We start from the raw sequence: 18,742 nt of genomic DNA on the forward strand, positions 1-18,742 counted from the left end.
TTCATCGTCAAATAGGAGGTCCAATGTATACAGTAAACCTGAAGTGAAGCATCGGAATCTAAAACTGGACTCACAGGAGAGGTTCAAATCGTAGAGAGCTAGAGTGTCAGTCCTCTTGTACTTAAGTCGGCATTGTGCCTTTTGTATTAAATTCGGATGCATTTTCTGTAGTTCATCGACAATAGAATGGTCCAAGGTATACAGTAAACATGAAGTGAAGCATCGGAATGTAAAACTGGACTCACAGGAGTGGTTCAAATCATAGAAGCTTAGAGTGTCAGTCCTCTTGTACTTAAGTCGGCATTGTGCCTTTTGTATTAAATTCGGATCCAATTTCGGTGTTTCAACGTCTATAAGAAGGTCCAAGGGATACAGTAAACTTGAAGTGAAGCATTGGAATCTAAAACTGGACTCACAGGAGAGGTTCAAATCATAGATACTTAGAGGGTCAGTCCTCTTGTACTTAAGTCGACATTGTGCCTTTTGTGTTAAATTCGGATGCAATTTCTGTGTTTCATCGGTAATAAGAAGGTCCAAGGTATACAGTAAACCTGAAGTGAAGCATCGGAATACAAAACTGGACTCACAGGAGAGGTTCAAATCATAGAAAGTTAGAGTGTCAGTCCTCTTGTACTTAAGTGGCCATTGTGCCTTTTGTATTAAATTCGGATGCAATTTTTGTGCATCATCGTCAATAAGATGGTCCAAGGTATACAGTAAACCTGAAGTGAAGCATCGGAATCTAAAACTGGACTCACAGGAGTGGTTCAAATCATAGATACTTAGAGTGTCAGTCCTCTTGTACTTAAGTCGGCATTGTGCCTTTTGTATTAAATTCGGACCCAATTTCTGTGTTTCAACGTCAATAAGAAGGTCCAAGGGATACAGTAAACCTGAAATGAAGCATCGGAATCTAAAACTGGACTCACAGGAGAGGTTCAAATCGTAGAATGTTAGAGTGTCAGTCCCCTTGTACTTAAGTCGGCATTGTGCCTTTTGTATTAAATTCGGATGCAATTTCTGTGTTTCTTCGTCATTAACAAGGTCCAAGGGATACAGTAAACCTGAAATGAAGCATCGGAATCTAAAACTGGACTCACAGGAGAGGTTCAAATCATAGATACTTAGAGTGTCAGTCCTCTTGTACTTAAGTCGGCATTGTGCCTTTTGTATTAAATTTGGATGCAATTTTTGTGTTTCATCGTCAATAAGAAGGTCCAAGGTATACAGTAAACCTGAAGTGAAGCATCGGAATCTGAAACTTGACTCACAGGAGAGGTTCAAATCGTAGAAAGTTAGAGTGTCAGTCCTCTTGTACGTAAGTCGGCATTGTGCCTTTTGTATTAAATTTGGATGCAATTTCTGTGTTTCATCGTCAATAAGAAGGTCCAAGGTATACAGTAAACCAGAAGTGAACCATCGGAATCTAAAACTGGGCTCACAGGAGAGGTTCAAATCATAGAAAGTTAGAGTATCTGTCCTCTTGTACTTAAGTCGGAATTGTTCCTTTTGTATTAAATTCGGACCCAATTTCTGTGTGTCATCGTCACTAAGAAGGTCCAAGGGATGCAGTTAACCTGAAGTGAAGCATCGGAATATAAAACTGGACTCACAGGAGAGGTTCAAATCGTAGAATGTTAGAGTGTCAGTCCTCTTGTACTTAAGTCGGCATTGTGCCTTTTGTATTAAATTCGGATGCAATTTCTGTGTTTCATCGTCATTAAGAAGGTCCAAGATATACAGTAAACCTGAAGTGAAGCATCGGAATCTAAAACTGGGCTCACAGGAGAGGTTCAAATCATAGAAAGTTAGAGTGTCAGTCCACTTGTACTATTGTCGGCATTGTGCCTTTTGTATTAAATTCGGATGCAAAATCTGTGCTTCATCGTCAATAAGAAGGTCCAAGGTATACAGTAAAACTGAAGTGAAGCATCGGAATCTAAAACTGGACTTTCAGGAGATGTTCAAATCATAGAAAGTTAGAGTGTCAGTCCTCTTGTACTTTAGTCGGCATTGTGCTTTTTGTATTAAATTCAGATGCAATTTCTGTGTTTCATCGTCAATAAGAAGGTCCAAGGGATACAGTAAACCTGAAGTGAAGCATCGGTATCTAAAACTGGACTCACCGGAGATGTTTACATCGTAGAATGTTAGAGGGTCAGACCTTTTGTACTTAAGTCGGCATTGTGCCTTTTGTATTAAATTCGGATGCAATTTCTGTGTTTCATCGTCAATAAGAAGGTCCAAGGTATACGGTAAACCTGAAGTGAAGCATCGGAATGTAAAACTGGTCTCACAGGAGAGGTTCAAATCATAGAAAGTTAGAGTGTCAGGTCTCTTGTACTTATGACGGCATTGAGCCTTTCGTATTAAATTCGGATGCAATATCTGTGTTTCATCGTCAATAAGAAGGGCCAAGGTATACAGTAAACCTAAAGTGAAACATCGGAATTTAAAACTGGACTCACAGGAGAGGTTCAACTCGTAGAAAGTTAAAGTGTCAGTCCTCCTGTACTTATGTCGGCATTGTGCCATTTGTATTAAATTCGGATGCAATTTCTGGGTTTCATCGTCAATAAGAAGTCCCAAGGTATCCAGTAATCCAGAAGTGAAGCATCGGAATCTAAAACTGGACTCACAGAAGAGGTTCAAATCATAGAAAGTTAGAGTGTTAGTTCACTTGTACTTAAGTCGGCATTGTGATTTTTGTTTTAAATTCGGATGCAATTTCTGTGTTTCATCGTCAATAAGAAGGTCCAAGGTATACAGTAAACCTGAAGTGAAGCATCGGAATCTAAAACTGGACTTACAGGAGAGGTTCAAATCATAGAAAGTTAGAGTGTCAGTCCTCTTGTACTTAAGTCAGAATTGTACCTTTTGTATTAAATTCGGATGCAAAATTTGTGCTTCATCGTCAATAACAAGGTCCAAGGGATACAGTAAAACTGAAGTGAAGTATCGGAATCAAAAACTGGACTCACAGGAGAGGTTCAAATCACAGAAAGTTAGAGTGTCAGTCCTCTTGTACTTTAGTCGGCATTGTGCCTTTTGTATTAAATTCAGAAGCTATTTCTGTGTTTCAGCGTCAATAAGAAGGTCCAAGGGATACAGTAAACCTGAAGTGAAGCACTGGAATCTAAAACTGGATTCACGGGAGAGGTTCAAATCATAGAAAGTTAGAGTGTCAGCCCTCTTGTACTTAAGTCGGCATTGTGCTTTTGTATTAAATTCGGATGCAATTTCTGTGTTTCAACGTCAATAAGAAGATCCAAGGGATACAGTAAACCTGAACTGAAGCATCGGAATCCAAAACTGGACTCACAGGAGAGGTTCAAATCGTAGAAAGTTAGAGTGTCAGTCCTCTTGTACTTAAGTCGGCATTGTGCCTTTCGTATTAAACTCGGATGCAATTTCTGTGATTCATCGTCAATAAGAAGGTCCAAGGTATACAGTAAACATGAAGTGATGCATCGGAATCTAAAACTTGACTCACAGGAGAGGTTCAAATCATAGAAAGTTAGAGTGACAGTCCTCTTGTACTTAAGTCGGCATTGTGTTTTTTGTATTAATTTCGGATCCAATTTCGGTGTTTCAACGTCTATAAGAAGGTCCAAGGGATACAGTAAACTTGAAGTGAAGCATCAGAATCTAAAACTGGACTCACAGGAAAGGTTCAAATCATAGATACTTAGAGGGTCAGTCCTCTTGTACTTAATTCGACATTGTGCCTTTTGTGTTAAATTCGGATGCAATTTCTGTGTTTCATCGGTAATAAGAAGGTCCAAGGTATACAGTAAACCTGAAGTGAAGCATCGGAATATAAAACTTGACTCACAGGAGAGGTTCAAATCATAGAAAGTTAGAGTGTCAGTCCTCTTGTACTTAAGTCGCCATTGTGCCTTTTGTATTAAATTCGGATGCAATTTTTGTGCATCATCGTCAATAAGATGGTCCAAGGTATACAGTAAACCTGAAGTGAAGCATCGGAATCTAAAACTGGACTCACAGGAGAGGTTCAAATCATAGATACTTAGAGTGTCAGTCCTCTTGTACTTAAGTCGGCATTGTGCCTTTTGTATTAAATTCGGACCCAATTTCTGTGTTTCAACGTCAATAAGAAGGTCCAAGGGATACAGTAAACCTGAAATGAAGCATCGGAATCTAAAACTTTACTCACAGGAGAGGTTCAAATCGTAGAATGTTAGAGTGGCAGTCCTCTTGTACTTAAGTCGGCATTGTGCCTTTTGTATTAAATTCGGATGCAATTTCTGTGTTTCATCGTCATTAAGAAGGTCCAAGGGATACAGTAAACCTGAAATGAAGCATCGGAATCTAAAACTGGACTCACAGGAGAGGTTCAAATCATAGATACTTAGAGTGTAAGTCTTCTTGTACTTAAGTCGGCATTGTGCCTTTTGTATTTAATTTGGATGCAATTTTTGTGTTTCATCGTCAATAAGAAGGTTCAAGGTATACAGTAAACCTGAAGTGAAGCATCGGAATCTGAAACTTGACTCACAGGAGAGGTTCAAATCGTAGAAAGTTAGAGTGTCAGTCCTCTTGTACGTAAGTCGGCATTGTGCCTTTTGTATTAGATTTGGATGCAATTTCTGTGTTTCATCGTCAATAAGAAGGTCCAAGGTATACAGTAAACCTGAAGTGAACCATCGGAATCTAAAACTGGGCTCACAGGAGAGGTTCAAATCATAGAAAGTTAGAGTATCTGTCCTCTTGTACTTAAGTCGGAATTGTGCCTTTTGTATTAAATTCGGACCCAATTTCTGTGTTTCATCGTCACTAAGAAGGTCCAAGGGATACAGTTAACCTGAAGTGAAGCATCGGAATATAAAACTGGACTCACAGGAGAGGTTCAAATCGTAGAATGTTAGAGTGTCAGTCCTCTTGTACTTAAGTCGGCATTGTGCCTTTTGTATTAAATTCGGATGCAATTTCTGTGTTTCATCGTCATTAAGAAGGTCCAAGATATACAGTAAACCTGAAGTGAAGCATCGGAATCTAAAACTGGACTCACAGGAGAGGTTCAAATCATAGAAAGTTAGAATGTCAGTCCTCTTGTACTTAAGTCGGCATTGTACTTTTGTAATGAATTTGGATGCAATTTCTGTGTTTCATCGTCAATAGGAAGGTCCAAGGTATACAGTAAACCTGAAGTGAAGCATCGGAATCTAAAACTGGGCTCACAGGAGAGGTTCAAATCATAGAAAGTTAGAGTGTCAGTCCACTTGTACTATTGTCGGCATTGTGCCTTTTGTATTAAATTCGGATGCAAAATCTGTGCTTCATCGTCAATAAGAAGGTCCAAGGGATACAGTAAAACTGAAGTGAAGCATCGGAATATAAACTGGACTTTCAGGAGATGTTCAAATCATAGAAAGTTAGAGTGTCAGTCCTCTTGTACTTTAGTCGGCATTGTCCTTTTTGTATTAAATTCAGATGCAATTTCTGTGTTTCATCGTCAATAAGAAGGTCCAAGGGATACAGTAAACCTGAAGTGAAGCATCGGTATCTAAAACTGGACTCACCGGAGATGTTTACATCGTAGAATGTTAGAGGGTCAGACCTTTTGTACTTAAGTCGGCATTGTGCCTTTTGTATTAAATTCGGATGCAATTTCTGTGTTTCATCGTCAATAAGAAGGTCCAAGGTATACGGTAAACCTGAAGTGAAGCATCGGAATGTAAAACTGGTCTCACAGGAGAGGTTCAAATCATAGAAAGTTAGAGTGTCAGGTCTCTTGTACTTAAGACGGCATTGTGCCTTTCGTATTAAATTCGGATGCAATATCTGTGTTTCATCGTCAATAAGAAGGGCCAAGGTATACAGTAAACCTGAAGTGAAGCATCGGAATTTAAAACTGGACTCACAGGAGAGGTTCAACTCGTAGAAAGTTAAAGTGTCAGTCCTCCTGTACTTATGTCGGCATTGTGCCATTTGTATTAAATTCGGATGCAATTTCTGGGTTTCATCGTCAATAAGAAGTCCCAAGGTATCCAGAAATCCAGAAGTGAAGCATCGGAATCTAAAACTGGACTCACAGGAGAGGTTCATATCATAGAAAGTTAGAGTGTTAGTTCACTTGTACTTAAGTCGGCATTGTGATTTTTGTTTTAAATTCGGATGCAATTTCTGTGTTTCATCGTCAATAAGAAGGTCCAAGGTATACAGTAAACCTGAAGTGAAGCATCGGAATCTAAATCTGGACTTACAGGAGAGGTTCAAATCATAGAAAGTTAGAGTGTCAGTCCTCTTGTACTTAAGTCGGAATTGTCCCTTTTGTATTAAATTCGGATGCAAAATTTGTGCTTCATCGTCAATATCAAGGTCCAAGGGATACAGTAAAACTGAAGTGAAGCATCGGAATCAAAAACTGGACTCACAGGAGAGGTTCAAATCACAGAAAGTTAGAGTGTCAGTCCTCTTGTACTTTAGTCGGCATTGTGCCTTTTGTATTAAATTCAGATGCAATTTCTGTGTTTCTGCGTCAATAACAAGGTTTAAGGGATACAGTAAACCTGAAGTGAAGCATCGGAATCTAAAACTGGGCCCACAGGAGAGGTTCAAATCATAGATAGTTAGAGTGCCAGCTCTCTTGTACTTAAGTCGGCATTGTGCGTTTTGTATTAAAACTTTGATGCAATTTCTGTGTTTCATCGTCAATAAGAAGGTCCAAGGTATACAGTAAACCTGAAGTGAAGCATCGGAATCTGAAACTGGACTCACAGGAGAGGTTCAAATCATTGAAAGTTAGAGTGTCAGTCCTCTTGTACTTAAGTCGGCATTGTGCCTTTTGTATTAAATTCGGATGCATTATCTGTTCTTCATCGTCAATAAGAAACCCCAAGGGATACAGTAAAACTGAAGTGAAGCATCGCAATCTAAAACAGGACTCACAGGAGAGGTTCAAATCATAGAAAGTTAGTGTGTTAGTAATCCTGTACTTTAGTTGGCATTGTGCCTTTTGTACTAAATTCAGATGCAATTTCTGTGTTTCTGCGTCAATAACAAGGTTTAAGGGATACAGTAAACCTGAAGTGAAGCATCGGAATCTAAAACTGGGCCCACAGGAGAGGTTCAAATCATAGATAGTTAGAGTGCCAGCTCTCTTGTACTTAAGTCGGCATTGTGCGTTTTGTATTAAATTCGGAACCAATTTCTGTGTTTCAACGTCAATAAGAAGGTCCAAGGGATACAGTATACCTGAAATGAAGCATCGGAATCTAAAACTGGACTCACAGGAGAGGTTCAAATCATAGAAAGTTAGAGTGTCAGTCCTCTTGTACTTAAGTCGGCATTGTGCCTTTTGTATTAAATTCGGATGCAATTTCTGTGCATCATCGTCAATAAGATGGTCCAAGGTATACAGTAAACCTGAAGTGAAGCATCGGAATCTAAAACTGGGCTCACAGGAGAGGTTCAAATCATAGAAAGTTAGAGTGTCAGTCCTATTGTACTTAAGTCGGAATTGTGCCTTTTGTATTAAATTCGGACCCAATTTCTGTGTTTCGTCGACAATAAGAAGGTCCAAGGGATACAGTAAACCTGAAGTGAAGCATCGGAATATAAAACTGGACTCACAGGAGAGGTTCAAATCGTAGAAAGTTAGAGTGTCAGTCCTCTTGTACTTAAGTCGGCATTGTGCCTTTTGTATCAAATTCGGATGCAATTTGTGTGTTTCATCGTCAATAAGAAGGTCCAAGGTATACGGTAAACCTGAAGTGAAGCATCGGAGTATAAAACTGGACTCACAGGAGAGGTTCAAATCAAAGATAGTTAGAGCGTCAGCCCTCTTGTACTTAAGTCGGCATTGTGCCTTTTGTATTAATTTCGGATCCAATTTCTGTGTTTCAACGTCAATAAGAAGGTCCAAGGGATACAGTAAACCTGAAATGAAGCATCGGAATCTAAAACTGGATTCACAGGAGAGGTTCAAATCATAGATACTTAGAGTGTCAGTCCTCTTGTACGTAAGTCGGCATTGTGCCTTTTGTATTAAATTTGGATGCAATTTCTGTGTTTCATCGTCAATAAGAAGGGCCAAGGTATACAGTAAACCTGAAGTGAAGCATCGGAATTTAAAACCGGACTCACAGGAGAGGTTCAACTCGTAGAATGTTAAAGTGTCAGTCCTCTTGTACTTATGACGGCATTGTGCCTTTTGTATTAAATTCTGATGCAATTTCTGGGTTTCATCGTCAATAAGAAGTCCCAAGGTATCCAGTAATCCAGAAGTGAAGCATCGGAATCTAAAACTGGACTCACAGGAGAGGTTCAAATCATAGAAAGTTAGAGTGTTAGTTCACTTGTACTTAAGTCGGCATTGTGATATTTTGTATTAATTTCGGATCCAATTTCTGTGTTTCAACGTCAATAAGAAGGTCCAAGGGATACAGTAAACCTGAAATGAAGCATCGGAATCTAAAACTGGACTCACAGGAGAGGTTCAAATCATAGATACTTAGAGTGTCAGTCCTCTTGTACTAAAGTCGGCATTGTGCCTTTTGTATTAAATTCGGATGCAAAATCTGTGCTTCATCGTCAATAAGAAGGTCCAAATTATACAGTAAAACTGAAGTGAAGCATCGGAATCTAAAACTGGACTCTCAGGAGAGGTTCAAATCATAGAAAGTTAGAGTGTCAGCCCTCTTGTACTTTAGTCGGCATTGTGCCTCTTGTATTAAATTCAGATGCAATATCTGTGTTTCATCGTCAATGATAATGTCCAAAGGATACAGTAAACCTGAAGTGAAGCATCGGAATCTAAAACTGGGCTCACAGGAGCGGTTCAAATCATAGAAAGTTAGAGTGTCAGTCCACTTGTACTATTGTCGGCATTGTGCCTTTTGTATTAAATTCGGATGCAAAATCTGTGCTTCATCGTCAATAAGAAGGTCCAAGGGATACAGTAAACCTGAAGTGAAGCATCGGAATCTAAAACTGGACTCACCGGAGATGTTCACATCGTAGAATGTTAGAGCGTCAGACCTCTTGTACTTAAGTCGGCATTGTGCCTTTTGTATTGAATTCGGATGCAATTTCTGTGTTTCATCGTCAATAAGAAGGTCCAAGGTATACGGTAAACCTGAAGTGAAGCATCGAAATGTAAAACTGGTCTCACAGGAGAGGTTCAAATCATAGAAAGTTAGAGTGTCAGGTCTCTTGTACTTAAGACGGCATTGAGCCTTTCGTATTAAATTCGGATGCAATATCTGTGTTTCATCGTCAATAAGAAGGGCCAAGGTATACAGTAAACCTGAAGTGAAGCATCGGAATTTAAAACTGGACTCACAGGAGAGGTTCAACTCGTAGAATGTTAAAGTGTCAGTCCTCTTGTACTTATGTCGGCATTGTGCCTTTTGTATTAAATTCTGATGCAATTTCTGGGTTTCATCGTCAATAAGAAGTCCCAAGGTATCCAGTAATCCAGAAGTGAAGCATCGGAATCTAAAACTGGACTCACAGGAGAGGTTCAAATCATAGAAAGTTAGAGTGTTAGTTCACTTGTACTTAAGTCGGCATTGTGATTTTTGTTTTAAATTCGGATGCAATTTCTGTGTTTCATCGTCAATAAGAAGGTCCAAGGTATACAGTAAACATGAAGTGAAGCATCGGAATCTAAAACTGGACTTACAGGAGAGGTTCAAATCATAGAAAGTTAGAGTGTCAGTCCTCTTGTGCTTAAGTCGGCATTGTCCCTTTTGTATTAAATTCGGATGCAAAATTTGTGCTTCATCGTCAATAACAAGGTCCAAGGGATACAGTAAAACTGAAGTGAAGCATTGGAATCAAAAACTGGACTCACAGGAGAGGTTCAAATCACAGAAAGTTAGAGTGTCAGTCCTCTTGTACTTTAGTCGGCATTGTGCCTTTTGTATTAAATTCAGAAGCTATTTCTGTGTTTCAGCGTCAATAAGAAGGTCCAAGGGATACAGTAAACCTGAAGTGAAGCACTGGAATCTAAAACTGGATTTACGGGAGAGGTTCAAATCATAGAAAGTTAGAGTGTCAGCCCTCTTGTACTTAAGTCGGCATTGTGCTTTTGTATTAAATTCGGATGCAATTTCTGTGTTTCAACGTCAATAAGAAGATCCAAGGGATACAGTAAACCTGAACTGAAGCATCGGAATCTAAAACTGGACTCACAGGAGAGGTTCAAATCATTGAAAGTTAGAGTGTCAGTCCTCTTGTACTTAAGTCGGCATTGTGCCTCTTGTATTAAATTCGGATGCATTATCTGTTCTTCATCGTCAATAAGAAACCCCAAGGGATACAGTAAAACTGAAGTGAAGCATCGCAATCTAAAACAGGACTCACAGGAGAGGTTCAAATCATAGAAAGTTAGTGTGTTAGTAATCCTGTACTTTAGTTGGCATTGTGCCTTTTGTATTAAATTCAGATGCAATTTCTGTGTTTCTGCGTCAATAACAAGGTTTAAGGGATACAGTAAACCTGAAGTGAAGCATCGGAATCTAAAACTGGGCCCACAGGAGAGGTTCAAATCATAGATAGTTAGAGTGCCAGCTCTCTTGTACTTAAGTCGGCATTGTGCGTTTTGTATTAAATTCGGAACCAATTTCTGTGTTTCAACGTCAATAAGAAGGTCCAAGGGATACAGTATACCTGAAATGAAGCATCGGAATCTAAAACTGGACTCACAGGAGAGGTTCAAATCATAGAAAGTTAGAGTGTCAGTCCTCTTGTACTTAAGTCGGCATTGTGCCTTTTGTATTAAATTCGGATGCAATTTCTGTGCATCATCGTCAATAAGATGGTCCAAGGTATACAGTAAACCTGAAGTGAAGCATCGGAATCTAAAACTGGGCTCACAGGAGAGGTTCAAATCATAGAAAGTTAGAGTGTCAGTCCTATTGTACTTAAGTCGGAATTGTGCCTTTTGTATTAAATTCGGACCCAATTTCTGTGTTTCGTCGACAATAAGAAGGTCCAAGGGATACAGTAAACCTGAAGTGAAGCATCGGAATATAAAACTGGACTCACAGGAGAGGTTCAAATCGTAGAAAGTTAGAGTGTCAGTCCTATTGTACTTAAGTCGGAATTGTGCCTTTTGTATTAAATTCGGACCCAATTTCTGTGTTTCGTCGACAATAAGAAGGTCCAAGGGATACAGTAAACCTGAAGTGAAGCATCGGAATCTAAAACTGGGCCCACAGGAGAGGTTCAAATCATAGATAGTTAGAGTGCCAGCTCTCTTGTACTTAAGTCGGCATTGTGCCTTTTGTATCAAATTCGGATGCAATTTGTGTGTTTCATCGTCAATAAGAAGGTCCAAGGTATACGGTAAACCTGAAGTGAAGCATCGGAGTATAAAACTGGACTCACAGGAGAGGTTCAAATCAAAGATAGTTAGAGCGTCAGCCCTCTTGTACTTAAGTCGGCATTGTGCCTTTTGTATTAATTTCGGATCCAATTTCTGTGTTTCAACGTCAATAAGAAGGTCCAAGGGATACAGTAAACCTGAAATGAAGCATCGGAATCGAAAACTGGATTCACAGGAGAGGTTCAAATCATAGATACTTAGAGTGTCAGTCCTCTTGTACGTAAGTCGGCATTGTGCCTTTTGTATTAAATTTGGATGCAATTTCTGTGTTTCATCGTCAATAAGAAGGGCCAAGGTATACAGTAAACCTGAAGTGAAGCATCGGAATTTAAAACCGGACTCACAGGAGAGGTTCAACTCGTAGAATGTTAAAGTGTCAGTCCTCTTGTACTTATGACGGCATTGTGCCTTTTGTATTAAATTCTGATGCAATTTCTGGGTTTCATCGTCAATAAGAAGTCCCAAGGTATCCAGTAATCCAGAAGTGAAGCATCGGAATCTAAAACTGGACTCACAGGAGAGGTTCAAATCATAGAAAGTTAGAGTGTTAGTTCACTTGTACTTAAGTCGGCATTGTGCCTTTTGTATTAATTTCGGATCCAATTTCTGTGTTTCAACGTCAATAAGAAGGTCCAAGGGATACAGTAAACCTGAAATGAAGCATCGGAATCTAAAACTGGACTCACAGGAGAGGTTCAAATCATAGATACTTAGAGTGTCAGTCCTCTTGTACTAAAGTCGGCATTGTGCCTTTTGTATTAAATTCGGATGCAAAATCTGTGCTTCATCGTCAATAAGAAGGTCCAAATTATACAGTAAAACTGAAGTGAAGCATCGGAATCTAAAACTGGACTCTCAGGAGAGGTTCAAATCATAGAAAGTTAGAGTGTCAGCCCTCTTGTACTTTAGTCGGCATTGTGCCTCTTGTATTAAATTCAGATGCAATATCTGTGTTTCATCGTCAATGATAATGTCCAAAGGATACAGTAAACCTGAAGTGAAGCATCGGAATCTAAAACTGGGTTCACAGGAGCGGTTCAAATCATAGAAAGTTAGAGTGTCAGTCCACTTGTACTATTGTCGGCATTGTGCCTTTTGTATTAAATTCGGATGCAAAATCTGTGCTTCATCGTCAATAAGAAGGTCCAAGGGTTACAGTAAAACTGAAGTGAAGCATCGGAATCTAAAACTGCACTTTCAGGAGAGGTTCAAATCATAGAAAGTTAGAGTGTCAGTCCTCTTGTACTTTAGTCGGCATTGTGCTTTTTGTATTAAATTCAGATGCAATTTCTGTGTTTCATCGTCAATAAGAAGGTCCAAGGGATACAGTAAACCTGAAGTGAAGCATCGGAATCTAAAACTGGACTCACCGGAGATGTTCACATCGTAGAATGTTAGAGCGTCAGACCTCTTGTACTTAAGTCGGCATTGTGCCTTTTGTATTGAATTCGGATGCAATTTCTGTGTTTCATCGTCAATAAGAAGGTCCAAGGTATACGGTAAACCTGAAGTGAAGCATCGAAATGTAAAACTGGTCTCACAGGAGAGGTTCAAATCATAGAAAGTTAGAGTGTCAGGTCTCTTGTACTTAAGACGGCATTGAGCCTTTCGTATTAAATTCGGATGCAATATCTGTGTTTCATCGTCAATAAGAAGGGCCAAGGTATACAGTAAACCTGAAGTGAAGCATCGGAATTTAAAACTGGACTCACAGGAGAGGTTCAACTCGTAGAATGTTAAAGTGTCAGTCCTCTTGTACTTATGTCGGCATTGTGCCTTTTGTATTAAATTCTGATGCAATTTCTGGGTTTCATCGTCAATAAGAAGTCCCAAGGTATCCAGTAATCCAGAAGTGAAGCATCGGAATCTAAAACTGGACTCACAGGAGAGGTTCAAATCATAGAAAGTTAGAGTGTTAGTTCACTTGTACTTAAGTCGGCATTGTGATTTTTGTTTTAAATTCGGATGCAATTTCTGTGTTTCATCGTCAATAAGAAGGTCCAAGGTATACAGTAAACATGAAGTGAAGCATCGGAATCTAAAACTGGACTTACAGGAGAGGTTCAAATCATAGAAAGTTAGAGTGTCAGTCCTCTTGTGCTTAAGTCGGCATTGTCCCTTTTGTATTAAATTCGGATGCAAAATTTGTGCTTCATCGTCAATAACAAGGTCCAAGGGATACAGTAAAACTGAAGTGAAGCATTGGAATCAAAAACTGGACTCACAGGAGAGGTTCAAATCACAGAAAGTTAGAGTGTCAGTCCTCTTGTACTTTAGTCGGCATTGTGCCTTTTGTATTAAATTCAGAAGCTATTTCTGTGTTTCAGCGTCAATAAGAAGGTCCAAGGGATACAGTAAACCTGAAGTGAAGCACTGGAATCTAAAACTGGATTTACGGGAGAGGTTCAAATCATAGAAAGTTAGAGTGTCAGCCCTCTTGTACTTAAGTCGGCATTGTGCGTTTTGTATTAAAACTTTGATGCAATTTCTGTGTTTCATCGTCAATAAGAAGGTCCAAGGTATACAGTAAACCTGAAGTGAAGCATCGGAATCTAAAACTGGACTCACAGGAGAGGTTCAAATCATTGAAAGTTAGAGTGTCAGTCCTCTTGTACTTAAGTCGGCATTGTGCCTTTTGTATTAAATTCGGATGCATTATCTGTTCTTCATCGTCAATAAGAAACCCCAAGGGATACAGTAAAACTGAAGTGAAGCATCGCAATCTAAAACAGGACTCACAGGAGAGGTTCAAATCATAGAAAGTTAGTGTGTTAGTAATCCTGTACTTTAGTTGGCATTGTGCCTTTTGTATTAAATTCAGATGCAATTTCTGTGTTTCTGCGTCAATAACAAGGTTTAAGGGATACAGTAAACCTGAAGTGAAGCATCGGAATCTAAAACTGGGCCCACAGGAGAGGTTCAAATCATAGATAGTTAGAGTGCCAGCTCTCTTGTACTTAAGTCGGCATTGTGCGTTTTGTATTAAATTCGGAACCAATTTCTGTGTTTCAACGTCAATAAGAAGGTCCAAGGGATACAGTATACCTGAAATGAAGCATCGGAATCTAAAACTGGACTCACAGGAGAGGTTCAAATCATAGAAAGTTAGAGTGTCAGTCCTCTTGTACTTAAGTCGGCATTGTGCCTTTTGTATTAAATTCGGATGCAATTTCTGTGCATCATCGTCAATAAGATGGTCCAAGGTATACAGTAAACCTGAAGTGAAGCATCGGAATCTAAAACTGGGCTCACAGGAGAGGTTCAAATCATAGAAAGTTAGAGTGTCAGTCCTATTGTACTTAAGTCGGAATTGTGCCTTTTGTATTAAATTCGGACCCAATTTCTGTGTTTCGTCGACAATAAGAAGGTCCAAGGGATACAGTAAACCTGAAGTGAAGCATCGGAATATAAAACTGGACTCACAGGAGAGGTTCAAATCGTAGAAAGTTAGAGTGTCAGTCCTCTTGTACTTAAGTCGGCATTGTGCCTTTTGTATCAAATTCGGATGCAATTTGTGTGTTTCATCGTCAATAAGAAGGTCCAAGGTATACGGTAAACCTGAAGTGAAGCATCGGAGTATAAAACTGGACTCACAGGAGAGGTTCAAATCAAAGATAGTTAGAGCGTCAGCCCTCTTGTACTTAAGTCGGCATTGTGCCTTTTGTATTAATTTCGGATCCAATTTCTGTGTTTCAACGTCAATAAGAAGGTCCAAGGGATACAGTAAACCTGAAATGAAGCATCGGAATCTAAAACTGGATTCACAGGAGAGGTTCAAATCATAGATACTTAGAGTGTCAGTCCTCTTGTACGTAAGTCGGCATTGTGCCTTTTGTATTAAATTTGGATGCAATTTCTGTGTTTCATCGTCAATAAGAAGGGCCAAGGTATACAGTAAACCTGAAGTGAAGCATCGGAATTTAAAACCGGACTCACAGGAGAGGTTCAACTCGTAGAATGTTAAAGTGTCAGTCCTCTTGTACTTATGACGGCATTGTGCCTTTTGTATTAAATTCTGATGCAATTTCTGGGTTTCATCGTCAATAAGAAGTCCCAAGGTATCCAGTAATCCAGAAGTGAAGCATCGGAATCTAAAACTGGACTCACAGGAGAGGTTCAAATCATAGAAAGTTAGAGTGTTAGTTCACTTGTACTTAAGTCGGCATTGTGCCTTTTGTATTAATTTCGGATCCAATTTCTGTGTTTCAACGTCAATAAGAAGGTCCAAGGGATACAGTAAACCTGAAATGAAGCATCGGAATCTAAAACTGGACTCACAGGAGAGGTTCAAATCATAGATACTTAGAGTGTCAGTCCTCTTGTACTAAAGTCGGCATTGTGCCTTTTGTATTAAATTCGGATGCAAAATCTGTGCTTCATCGTCAATAAGAAGGTCCAAATTATACAGTAAAACTGAAGTGAAGCATCGGAATCTAAAACTGGACTCTCAGGAGAGGTTCAAATCATAGAAAGTTAGAGTGTCAGCCCTCTTGTACTTTAGTCGGCATTGTGCCTCTTGTATTAAATTCAGATGCAATATCTGTGTTTCATCGTCAATGATAATGTCCAAAGGATACAGTAAACCTGAAGTGAAGCATCGGAATCTAAAACTGGGCTCACAGGAGCGGTTCAAATCATAGAAAATTAGAGTGTCAGTCCACTTGTACTATTGTCGGCATTGTGCCTTTTGTATTAAATTCGGATGCAAAATCTGTGCTTCATCGTCAATAAGAAGGTCCAAGGGTTACAGTAAAACTGAAGTGAAGCATCGGAATCTAAAACTGCACTTTCAGGAGAGGTTCAAATCATAGAAAGTTAGAGTGTCAGTCCTCTTGTACTTTAGTCGGCATTGTGCTTTTTGTATTAAATTCAGATGCAATTTCTGTGTTTCATCGTCAATAAGAAGGTCCAAGGGATACAGTAAACCTGAAGTGAAGCATCGGAATCTAAAACTGGACTCACCGGAGATGTTCACATCGTAGAATGTTAGAGCGTCAGACCTCTTGTACTTAAGTCGGCATTGTGCCTTTTGTATTGAATTCGGATGCAATTTCTGTGTTTCATCGTCAATAAGAAGGTCCAAGGTATACGGTAAACCTGAAGTGAAGCATCGAAATGTAAAACTGGTCTCACAGGAGAGGTTCAAATCATAGAAAGTTAGAGTGTCAGGTCTCTTGTACTTAAGACGGCATTGAGCCTTTCGTATTAAATTCGGATGCAATATCTGTGTTTCATCGTCAATAAGAAGGGCCAAGGTATACAGTAAACCTGAAGTGAAGCATCGGAATTTAAAACTGGACTCACAGGAGAGGTTCAACTCGTAGAATGTTAAAGTGTCAGTCCTCTTGTACTTATGTCGGCATTGTGCCTTTTGTATTAAATTCTGATGCAATTTCTGGGTTTCATCGTCAATAAGAAGTCCCAAGGTATCCAGTAATCCAGAAGTGAAGCATCGGAATCTAAAACTGGACTCACAGGAGAGGTTCAAATCATAGAAAGTTAGAGTGTTAGTTCACTTGTACTTAAGTCGGCATTGTGATTTTTGTTTTAAATTCGGATGCAATTTCTGTGTTTCATCGTCAATAAGAAGGTCCAAGGTATACAGTAAACATGAAGTGAAGCATCGGAATCTAAAACTGGACTTACAGGAGAGGTTCAAATCATAGAAAGTTAGAGTGTCAGTCCTCTTGTGCTTAAGTCGGCATTGTCCCTTTTGTATTAAATTCGGATGCAAAATTTGTGCTTCATCGTCAATAACAAGGTCCAAGGGATACAGTAAAACTGAAGTGAAGCATTGGAATCAAAAACTGGACTCACAGGAGAGGTTCAAATCACAGAAAGTTAGAGTGTCAGTCCTCTTGTACTTTAGTCGGCATTGTGCCTTTTGTATTAAATTCAGAAGCTATTTCTGTGTTTCAGCGTCAATAAGAAGGTCCAAGGGATACAGTAAACCTGAAGTGAAGCACTGGAATCTAAAACTGGATTTACGGGAGAGGTTCAAATCATAGAAAGTTAGAGTGTCAGCCCTCTTGTACTTAAGTCGGCATTGTGCTTTTGTATTAAATTCGGATGCAATTTCTGTGTTTCAACGTCAATAAGAAGATCCAAGGGATACAGTAAACCTGAACTGAAGCATCGAAATCCAAAACTGGACTCACAGGAGAGGTTCAAATCGTAGAAAGTTAGAGTGCCAGTCCTCTTGTACTTAAGTCGGCATTGTGCCTTTCGTATTAAACTCGGATGCAATTTCTGTGATTCATCGTCAATAAGAAGGTCCAAGGTATACAGTAAACATGAAGTGATGCCTCGGTATCTAAAACTTGACTCACAGGAGAGGTTCAAATCATAGAAAGTTAGAGTGTCAGTCCTCTTGTACTTAAGTCGGCATTGTGCCTTTTGTATTAAATTCGGATGCAAAATCTGTGCTTCATCGTCAATAAGAAGGTCCAAATGATACACTAAAACTGAAGTGAAGCATCGGAATCTAAAACTGGACTCTCAGGAGAGGGTCAAATCATAGAAAGTTAGAGTGTCAGTCCTCTTGTACTTTAGTCGGCATTGTGCCTCTTGTATTAAATTCAGATGCAATTTCTGTGTTTCATCGTCAATGATAATGTCCAAAGGATACAGTAAACCTGAAGTGAAGCATCGGAATCTAAAACTGGGCTCACAGGAGCGGTTCAAATCATAGAAAGTTAGAGTGTCAGTCCACTTGTACTATTGTCGGCATTGTGCCTTTTGTATTAAATTCGGATGCAAAATCTGTGCTTCATCGTCAATAAGAAGGTTCAAGGGATACAGTAAAACTAAAGTGAAGCATCGGAATCTAAAACTGGACTTTCAGGAGAGGTTCAAATCATGGAAAGTTAGAGTGTCAGTCCTCTTGTACTTTAGTCGGCATTGTGCCTTTTGTATTAAATTCGGATGCAAAATCTGTGCTTCATCGTCAATAAGAAGGTCCAAATGATACAGTAAAACTGAAGTGAAGCATCGGAATCTAAAACTGGACTCTCAGGAGAGGTTCAAATCATAGAAAGTTAGAGTGTCAGTCCTATTGTACTTTAGTCGGCATTGTGCCTCTTGTATTAAATTCAGATGCAATTTCTGTGTTTCATCGTCAATGATAATGTCCAAAGGATACAGTAAACCTGAAGTGAAGCATCGGAATCTAAAACTGGGCTCACAGGAGCGGTTCAAATCATAGAAAGTTAGAGTGTCAGTCCACTTGTACTATTGTCGGCATTGTGCCTTTTGTATTAAATTCGGATGCAAAATCTGTGCTTCATCGTCAATAAGAAGGTCCAAGGGATACAGTAAAACTGAAGTGGAGCATCGGAATCAAAAACTGGACTCACAGGAGAGGTTCAAATCACAGAAAGTTAGAGT

This window comes from Schistocerca americana, chromosome 3 (genome assembly GCF_021461395.2).
Source record: "Schistocerca americana isolate TAMUIC-IGC-003095 chromosome 3, iqSchAmer2.1, whole genome shotgun sequence".
NCBI classification, from domain to species: Eukaryota; Metazoa; Arthropoda; class Insecta; order Orthoptera; family Acrididae; genus Schistocerca; species Schistocerca americana.